We start from the raw sequence: 10203 nt of genomic DNA, 5'->3' as shown, positions 1-10203 counted from the left end.
GTCACCAAGGCTCTTGTGATATCTGTGATATCTATAATATGATATATCGGCCTATACAGTGTTTGTGTTCTCAGTAAACATAGATATTATCCATCTAAGGAAAATCCAGATGTTTTGGAGGACAGGAAACTGTCCACTGATGATTTTGTTTGAGTTGGCAGCAGCTGAGGAGTTAAATTTAGATGCTTCTCTTTCCTTCCCTACTACTCTCTTGTTGTTGTCTTTGCACAGACTGATAAAACATTAATTTCCTGAGCTTTCTGCAATCACTGAACCACACCCACAGGACGGCCCCAGTCAGGGAGCACCCCCAGCGAGGTCAAAGGTCATGGTCAGATGAAGACAAGTTATTAAAATAAACATCCAAATGGCGAGGGTCAGACACTTCCTCCATGACGCCATAACTTTGAGCAGTTATTGCATTTTTGTTATATTTACACACACACATGCACACACACACACACTCATGTGAGAAGAAGTTTCTAAAATGATGCCATGTCTGGTAAAAAGGGTAAAACTTGTCAAACAATATTCCTACACTACACTGCCATCTAGTGAGGACTCTGCAAACATAACGACAGTAAAAGATGTCACCTCTCCGCCTATGTCTCCTCCTGTCACAAACGCTCTCGCGTTCTCTTCCTCATTTCGCTTTTGGACAGGCTGAACCAGCTATCTGGAAAATCAAGAAAATAAGAAGCCCGGGGCAGTGGAGGCAGGGAACGTCACTCCGTGGCTGGTAGCTTTGAGGCTTTGAGGTTTCATGCTTCAGACTTGGGCCAAAACATACTTCAGTTTGTTTCAGTGAGGAGTGTCAGTCTGATACTTTACTGGATTTTTGTTGACATGCTGGGGAGAGTGGAACTACGATTGCAAGTTATTTCAATAACTAGAGTTTATGTGATTAAAATTAAAAAGACAACAAGATTGGAAATGACCAAAAAAAGGCAACAATAGAGTAAATTTAAATGTGTTTTTATATATTGTTATATATATATATATATATATATATATATATATATATATATATATATATAATTCCAAAATGTCTTGAATCCAGTTTCAATCATTAAATCATAAAAAACATGGCTTCAGTATATGAGGGATCTTCTTAAGGTCACAGAGAAAAGTGGAGACATGATCACAAAAATTGGCTACAACCGGACATCAGGTAGCATGTGGGGGAACATGTCAGGTATGTTGACGTAAAAGACAAAAACGACAAAAGTAACTTGATTTCATCTGACACAGACTGGCATACAAGCTCCACGAATCACCCTGAAATGCACGAATGAGACTAATAAGTGGTTATAAGCTAAACTTTTCAAAGAGTGATTAAGATTGGATCAAATACATTTTCAATTAAGAAGTGGGTCTAATTCTTAGATTTTAATATTAGTTTTTCAATGAGGTTTTCATCACTGACTGCAAAATAAGATGTAATGTAATAGGCTGGAAGAGGTTATGAAACTAAAGAGGAGTAGAATAGCGGCACAAGTCGAAAGATTTTTCAGCAGACATTTTACAGAGGGAAGCATTTGTACTAGTGATAGTGACTTGTCAGAAGCACTGGCATCAAACCGATGCATCACTTCAAAACATGTAACCAATCACACACACCTTTGAAAGACTGATATGTGTGGTGCATCACCTTAATCTAGCAGTGGGAGCATGATCATCTGATGGCAGCAACAGAGATAGTTTGGGACGAATGAGCTGCCTGTTGTCGGGAAGAGAAATGAGAGTTCTGGTTCTTTCTTGAGCTGCTTTTATGTTGGCAACAACACGAGCATGCACCACCAGTGTTTGACTCTGTTGCTGTTACTTATCACAGAGCCCAACAGTTTGTAAATAAATCAAAGCTTCTCCCTTGGGGCTACAGGACTACTGCCTTTGTATTCAAGAGTCTTTGCAGCGTGCCATTCTTGTGCTCTTGTCATTCAAGCACTTGCCAAGACATTTGCATTGGTCATTTGCACCACCAGCTCCTTCGATGGAAACCCACAGAAAGGATGAAAATGTTAATCAGACTCCCCTCATTGACTGGCTGGACTGCTCTTGGCTCCCTGCATCTCCTAACCAGGGCTCAGTGCCCCCGCTCGCCATAGAGCAAAAGAATAAGAATGGCTCTGATCTAAAAGGCAAAGCCCCAGCTGGGGTTTCACTTTATGTTGGAGGAAGTACAGGGTGCTGTCAGACCAAATTCCCAAGTACTGGAACACGCTGTCTCGGGCACAAAGCAATTAACTGTTGTTGTGGTTGTGATTGAGCCAACTGGGATAAGCAGCTTCCTTAATTATAGATAGATTTTCTTCTTTATTGATATTATTATAATTCTCAGCCTTCATTTTCTATCATGTTTGCTGTGTATATTATGTTTAGCCTCACAATATCTGGAAAAAAGCTATTCACTTCTGTAATGGGATTCATTACCTGTGTGCTCCAGGTAATTTGCTTGACAACAGACAGCACTATAGCATTAATATTTGAATGGTAGAGGATTCACTCCTAAAATGACCCACGGTAGCCTAATGGCTGTTGCAGATATAGTATAATTTCTTTCTATAGCACCATAATAAAGACAAAAATAGGCCCTTTCTTTAAACAATTATGCCTCCGTCATCCTGAACAATACCAATGGACTCAGACAGGTTCACTCAGGAGGACATGATGCACTACTCTGGCACTCTGGCTTAGCCTGTCATTGAATTACCCCCCACACTGTGCCACAAATTGCCAAAGCCAGCTAGTTTGAGCAGCCACAATATCTCCTGAGGTGACTCCAAACCTTAATTACCCCAGGACCAGAGGCATAGATGGATATCTAAGACAGCATCTCACTGAGCACTGCATTGCCTCAGAATCCCTGTAAGGAAATTACTACTTCTGCGAAGAATCAGGAGGCAGGGGTAAAGAAAGGAAAGCAAACTTCATTAAAATGAAAAGCATTAAAAGCACATCCCCTCCTGTGATTATCATTTTCTTGTCCTGCAGTTCTCTAAACCTGGCTGAAGCCCAGACTCACAGAGGCATCAGACTTAGTAGTATCAAACTGAGAGGGACTTTAGGACTGCAAAGCTCCGCCAAAACCTGTCAGCCTACAATTACACCCAAAGACATAATTCCTCGTTTCATTTATAAGTTGAATTGATTCCTCGACCCTGCAAACATACCCTCAGCATTTGGAATCAAGCCTCTATCCAACTTAAATTCATAGTTATGGATTAAAAACAATAACTGCCTAATGGTGGAATCCCAGATCTGGAGCACTACCAAAATGTAATCAATTGCTATTTGGCTCAAGGCCTAACTGTCCAGCGAATATCATGTAAATCCATTCATACATTTTGAGCTATCTGGTTGTACATAATAACTAAGGCAAGGACATAACCTTGTTAGTGTAGGTAATAAGAGAGCTGATTTGAGATAAATATTTTACACATTCTGAGAAACTTTCTATATTTTCTAGGTCAGTGGATGGTTTCTACCACTGGGTTTTATAACATAATTATTTTCTAGTTATTTCTAGTAGAATAACAAGGGAACATGTCATTAAAAGTTACTTTCACTGACTTTTAATGACTGAGATGATGATGTGGATGATCACTCCCCTGAGAGCTGTAATACTTTGATATGCAATATAAGTAAGCTGTAAGAGTGACACAAGCGCTTTCTAATGTAAAACAATGTTGAGAGGGAATTAAATGTGTAAAGCAGGTTTCTCACAGGCATCGTGATTTGTTACCTTTTTATTGTCCCCAGAGTGCTCAATTATTTGTTTGATCTTCCTGGGCTTTTTCAAAGGAACAAAAGTATTTGTGATCTGAAACACCACGCTGTGTTATTCATATAACAAGTCTGGTCATTTGGATTCATACCAGCAAGATCAAAAACAGTTTTTGATGCGGTTGCAGTTGATAGAAAAATAATATTTTAGACTTATTTGCATCACCATGTCCTCTCAACACCAGAGATTTGAATAAACACGTTTCCTTTTTAGATTAGGTGTTGTGGCAATTACTGAAAACTTCAGTGCATTTGTCTTCTGGTTATTTTCTCTCCAAGATCCTTGAGGATAGTGTTCAGACTATTCAGTAAAATGCTAACATCACTGCTAACATGTTAATGCTTAGCAGGTATAATGTTTACCAGCTCCACCATCTTAGTTTTAATGTGTTAATATGCTAACATCTGCTAATTAGCACTAAAATGTCAAGAAATGTCAATCTCATGCTGGTGCCAGAGGAAAGGTCAGGGGATCATAAAAGTCAGTAGGATTCGTCCTCTGAGGACCATGAATGTCTGTACAAATTCTGTGCCAATCCCTCTTTTTGATGTTGAGATATTTTACTGTAAAAGTGAAACCTTTAACCTGCTGGTGGTGCTACATAAAAAGCCAGGGGATCAGTGAAGTCATTAGGATTCATCCTCTGGGGACCACAAGTATCTGAGAAATTTCATGACAATCCATCAAATAGTTGTCAAGACATTTCATAAAAAAAACAAAATGTTGTGCTGCTGGTCAGCGCACCGCTAGAGCGTGCGTCCCTTTACATAGATTCCTTACCGCAACGGCTCGGTTCAATTCTGACCCGTAGCCTTTTGCTGCATGTCATCACCTCCCTTCCTCTCTTGCTCTCCCACATTTCCTGTCTCTTAACATCTGGTGACCTAGCCTGGGAACCAGATGTCTGAGTCCCCTTCCAATCAGACAGATTTCCACCTGTCCTGGATCTGGTCGGGCCAACCACAACCATTTGTCTAACATGTGGCAGGTATGATACTATGCCTGACAGAGGAATGTCGCAGGTTCATTCACATGTCACAATAATACGCATTTGCAAATTAGTCTGGCTATGCTACGCGAGACCTTGAATGTCTGTACAAACTTTCATGGCAATCCATCCAATACTTGAGATATTTCACTCTGGACCAAAGTGCTAGACTGACTAGAAATATGCTGTTATCTTAGTTAAATCCATGATTATTTTCTTTGTGGACCCTCAAACTGGAGTCTGATCTGATATCTGATCGCAAACATTAGAAGTAAAGGTGAGTCATTTTGATACAAGGTGCTGTTTTCTCCTATTTTCTCCAGCTGGGTGCTTACGTTCTGAACAACAAAAGCTCCACCGGTGGAGAGGAGCTGCTAGCAGGCCTCTGTAATCGAATTCAATCTGACTTGTGTACTGCTGTTGCCTATGCAACTTTAAAGATGAAAGCAGAGAGGGAGTCACGTAGTTTTAAGGATAGAAAATAGGACCATCAATGCAGAATGCAGCAAACACAGTCTCCTGAGTTCAGACTTCACTTAACTTTGACCACAGCTGACAGTTCAGATTCCCAGATACAATTCCTCTTTGGCAACACAATGTTGCACACACTAAAGAAGAAATGAGACAACAGGCTTACTGAATTTTCTTATGTTAAAAGGATTGTTAATGCAGTATGAAACCATTCAATATCAATATTCTGGTAGTTGTCATTAATCACGAAACTATTGTTGATGCAGCTGAATTTCCCACAATGCAAAAGAACTGGACATGAGGCTATTATTACCATGATAACAATGTATTTAAATGTATTTTGACGTATTTTGCGCCAACACACAATGAGAGAGGTAATACACATTGTGAATACATTCGTGGGATGCTTTATCAGACGACGCTCAGTCATCTTTCAAAAAACTATCTGCCCTCTGGGACATTAGCATCGTATTTGTGTGTGTTTTTAGATTATTTCAAGACAACGACAGCAAAATAAGATTTTTTTATATGCTATCATTTTTCAGCATTTCCACATATAATGAAATCCTGTCACAGCTGTATGCACTGCTGGAAAAGTCAGGCCATGTGTGCATGAATGTCATAGACATTTGTTATCTGTATTGTGACAGTTCAGACAATCTATACAAATATGTATGGCTGTTCATTTTACCTTTAATTTATCAATGTATAGAATTCATGCAGTTGACAAAAACTACAAACTATACATCGGACTCTTTAAAATGCAAAAGCAGACACTGTGACCTTATAAAAGGGCCGAACTGGATCAGGCAGCTGCAGCTTATTCCAAACGCTGCTGCTGGAGTCCTCACTAGAGAGTGCAGCACATCTCTCCGGTTCTCAGATATTTGCACTGGCTTCCTGTGTGTCAAAGACTTGATTGTAAAATACTACTATTTGTTTTTTAAAACACTGGAAGGTTTAGGACCAAAATACATGTCTGATCTGCAGCTATGTTATGAAACATCCAGATCTCTCAGGTTGTCTTGGAAAGGTTTGCTTTCTGTCCACAGAGTCAAAACTGAGAAGCAGTGTTCAGTTTTGATGCATCACATATCGGGTCCCAGAAAACTTGAGGTTAGCTCAAACTCCAGCTTTTGACTGCTTCGCTGTTTGTCACTGCCTTAAATTAAATTTGGGACTATTTAGTCATATCTTATATCCTGCATTTAACTGCACTATAATGTTTAGCCATACTAGCAGCATGGCTGTACCACCACCTTGTTCCAGACTAAAATATTTCAACAACAACGGGATGGATTGTACCGACATTCACTACTACTGACTTAATTTATCCTTTGACTTTTTGTCTAGCACCACCATGAGGTTGACTTTTTAATGTAATACTGTATTCAACAACAAATTGAATGGATTGCTTTGAAATGTTTATATATATTTAAGATCCACAAAGGATGAATTGTAAGAAAGGGTCAAATTTTCATTTTGTCCAATACTTTGGTTTATGACTAAATACCTGCAAAACTTATCACATTCCCATCAGTCTCAACTGTACTTTGTGTTTAGTACTAATAAACAAATGTTAACATGGTAAAATGCTAAACTAAGATGGTGAACATGGTAAATATTGTATCTGCTAAACATCAACATTCTATCATTATCATTCGGAGCCTGTTAGCATGTTGATGTGAGCATTTACTCAAGTACAGAGCTTTACTTTACAGCGCTGCTAGCATAGCTGTTTTTAAAACTGAGTTTTTAAAACAAATACGATCTACGTCCACAGCGTTTTAGCTGCGTATCAGAGCTGATCTGCGTCTACGTTAAAACGGCTGAAAACGTACATCTAGTGTCCATTAACCTACACTGGAAATGCGCGTGCATCCGTTGTAAACATGAAGCAGATGGTCTATTCCGTAGTTAGGAAAGATTTGGCTAAAGAATAAAGTAAGGCAGACAAAGAATCACACCAGTTTGGGTTTTTTTTTTGCATGGACCAAGAACGAGTTGGGAGTGTTACTGAATGTAACACGGGAGTTAAAAGCGGCTATGGTGGTAAATGGCAACATGCACAGTAACTTACAAGTGTAGGCTAAGTGTTATTTGCACGGTACAAGATATTTTAATAAAAATACTAAAAACTCTGTCAGTAGCATTGTGTTTCTGCTATGCATGATCCAATCAGAGAGCCAAACGTGAGCGGCTGCGTCATCGTTTCTAAAGTTCTCCGTTTTTGCCCGTCCCCACTAAAACGCTACCCGGAGTTTTAAAACAAAAAAACGGGGTTTGGGGTTTCAAACTCCTCCGTTGTAGGTCTTTCTTTTCGCTGTTTTAGCCTGGACGGGAGGTGCAAATGTAGCAAAAGGTCTCCGTTTTAAAACAAAAACGCAGTAGAGTGGATGGGGCCTCAGTTCTGTTGAATCTGTTTTATGCCATTTTTTAAATTCAATCTATTCTATGTTTAGATCCCTTTGTGTTTCTTTTATACCTTTTTATGTCTTAGTTAAAGCACTTTAAATTATCATGTTGATGAAATGTGCTATACAAATGATCTTACCTTGCCTAAACAAAAAAAAAGTTTGTATTTATATTCAAAGCTGACTGTCTCTGTGTCACAGAGCAGGATTATGATTTCCATAATCCATTTAATACTTCCTTTTCTTTTTGCAAGTTTGTAGTGATCAAAATTATATTACAGAGAGTTCTTTTATTCCTTTGGTGGAGATGGTGTATTCATTGAGTACCTTAGGTCATGATCAGGGTTTACTGGCTGTTCCTCAGTTAAAATGTATATTTGCATACTTATATACTTTGCTTACTGATACTTCTATTTGCATTGATTTTTGTTTTTACTAGGCATTGTTGATATTTTTTGTCATTGGTATATTTCTGTCATCTAATGTTTTAAATGTTTGTTTGTAAACCAAACTTTCTTCAGGGCAATAATAATAAAGTTGAAAACAGAAAATTCAACACCTGGTGTGATCTTTCCTATTGGTATTGAGTTGGTCAGAAATGTGGATTGTTTTTCATCGACATCTGCAATCGTGTTTTTACTGACTGGGCTTTCATTGGCGCTGTGGGCTGCTATGTGTGTAGTGTGTCTGACTTTCTTTTCATTGACTCACCTTTTATATGTCTCCTACTGCGCTTTGTAAAAACAAAAATCTGTAGAAACCTAAGGGGATCTTTACTTATAATCCCCAGTAATTAATGTAATGAAAAACCTTTTGGTTCATGAAATATAGCCCAGGGTTGGGTGCAGTACCTGGTGCTCTTGATTGTCACTGTCATTATCAAAGCGCAACACTGTTAAACGAAAGAATTAAGGTCATGACATCAGTATGTTGGCTCTGATTCATGTTCATGGGATTTGAACTGTGGCTCTTTGAAGAGCAACTTCAATCATTTTAATGAGTTCATCATATCACTGCTGACTGAGATGTCCCTGATGTCACTGCAGGTCCACATATATTCCATTGTTGTAACCATTGATACCCCCCCCCTCCTCTGATACATTCATTTTTAATGAGCAAGGTCTCCTCCTTGCTCCTCAGAGGCAAGCAAAATGACATTTTGTTCTAAGTTCTAAAGGTTAAAGGTGGAGAAAATCCCTTAAACTAGGTGAAAGGAGAACTGTGCACTTTTCACAAGTATTACCAAAACATTACTCTGTTCCTCACGGAGTTATCGTCCCATGTGGAGTCTACATGCGACTTAACACAGTCTAAAAGTGGCCTCCCTTTAAAAATCAACCCCGTCTCCTAGAAACGTATACTACTTATTTGATGAAACATAATTAGTGCATGAATTATTTTCACAAGCAACAAATTTTTTAGCTTTTGTTGTGTGGGTGGTTGGCGTTTAATAGAGCAGGACCATGACAACAGACACTGGGGTTCGCATAGGTTTAGACAACAAAAGAACTTTGGTTAATGTTAGGCAAAGACCACAGGTTTGGTTAAATGTTTATAAAGTAAAGATCTCTGTCTCATTCTTCAAGTCACTGTCAACTTTTTAACCAAGACCACGCCGTATCCCTAACCTTAACCAATTGCTTTGCATTCCTTAACATAACAAGACTACAGAGAGTCTGCAGCCATGTTAGTGGATCTGAGAGGCTGTACTTTAGCACAGAGGTGCTTTGAGCTTAATGCTAATGTCAGCAGGCTAACATGCTGATGTTTAGCAGGTAGGCTATAATTTTTAGCATGTTCACAGCTTAATTTAGTGCTTTAGCAAAATTCTCAACCTCATGGTGGCGGTAAAGGATCTAGTGGTTGTTGAGACAATTAAGTCATGGACCAAAGAGTATGACCTACCAACACTACCATTTCCGGAACCACTAGTGTGGCTAAATAAAAACATGTAGGATCAGGAAGTAGAGCGGTTTGTCCACTAATCATAGGCTTGGCGGTTTGCTCCCAGCCCCTCTTGTACACATGCTGAAGTGTCCTTGGACAAGACACAGAATCCCAAATTGCTCCAGATAGTTAGGCCAGCACCTTGCATAGTGGCTTGCTGCCAGTGGTGTGTATGTGTGTGTGTAAATGATAAAACCGCAATATAAATGCATTTACCATTTAAAAACCTGATGCATATTAGTAGTCCTTGTAATGTTTCGAATATGAACCAGGTATCATACATTTTTATTCATGCATACAGTATATTTTCCATATTTGCTTGAAAGGATCCCACTTGTTGCCCTAACAATGCATGATGAGAAGGCCTGCTGTTCCGATGTTTTAATTAAACAGACCATTCACTATCACATATGATTATAATGTAGATAATTATAAAGATGATGCAGTCTAATTGATGTTACTCATGCAGAACTCACACACAAAAGCAAACTTTGTAATTTGGTCTTTAAACAGCATTGAATTAGCATCTTGTCAGACTTGTTATTGTCCATCATGACTTACAGTGTATGACAGTTGCTGTGATTGATACCTTTAAG

At 38.9% G+C, this 10203-nt stretch overlaps 1 protein-coding gene across 1 annotated transcript in view; it reads left to right on the top strand.

The window, feature by feature from the left end:
* LOC123984416 (VPS10 domain-containing receptor SorCS1-like) overlaps positions 1-10203 on the top strand; it is an 84288-nt gene that overhangs the window by 8003 nt on the left and 66082 nt on the right. The gene's annotated exons all lie outside the window — the stretch shown is intronic.

This window comes from Micropterus dolomieu, linkage group LG15, assembly GCF_021292245.1.
Source record: "Micropterus dolomieu isolate WLL.071019.BEF.003 ecotype Adirondacks linkage group LG15, ASM2129224v1, whole genome shotgun sequence".
Lineage (NCBI taxonomy): Eukaryota > Metazoa > Chordata > Actinopteri > Centrarchiformes > Centrarchidae > Micropterus > Micropterus dolomieu.
Note: the sequence above shows the minus strand (reverse complement) of the source record. Positions and strands in the feature narration are given on the sequence as shown.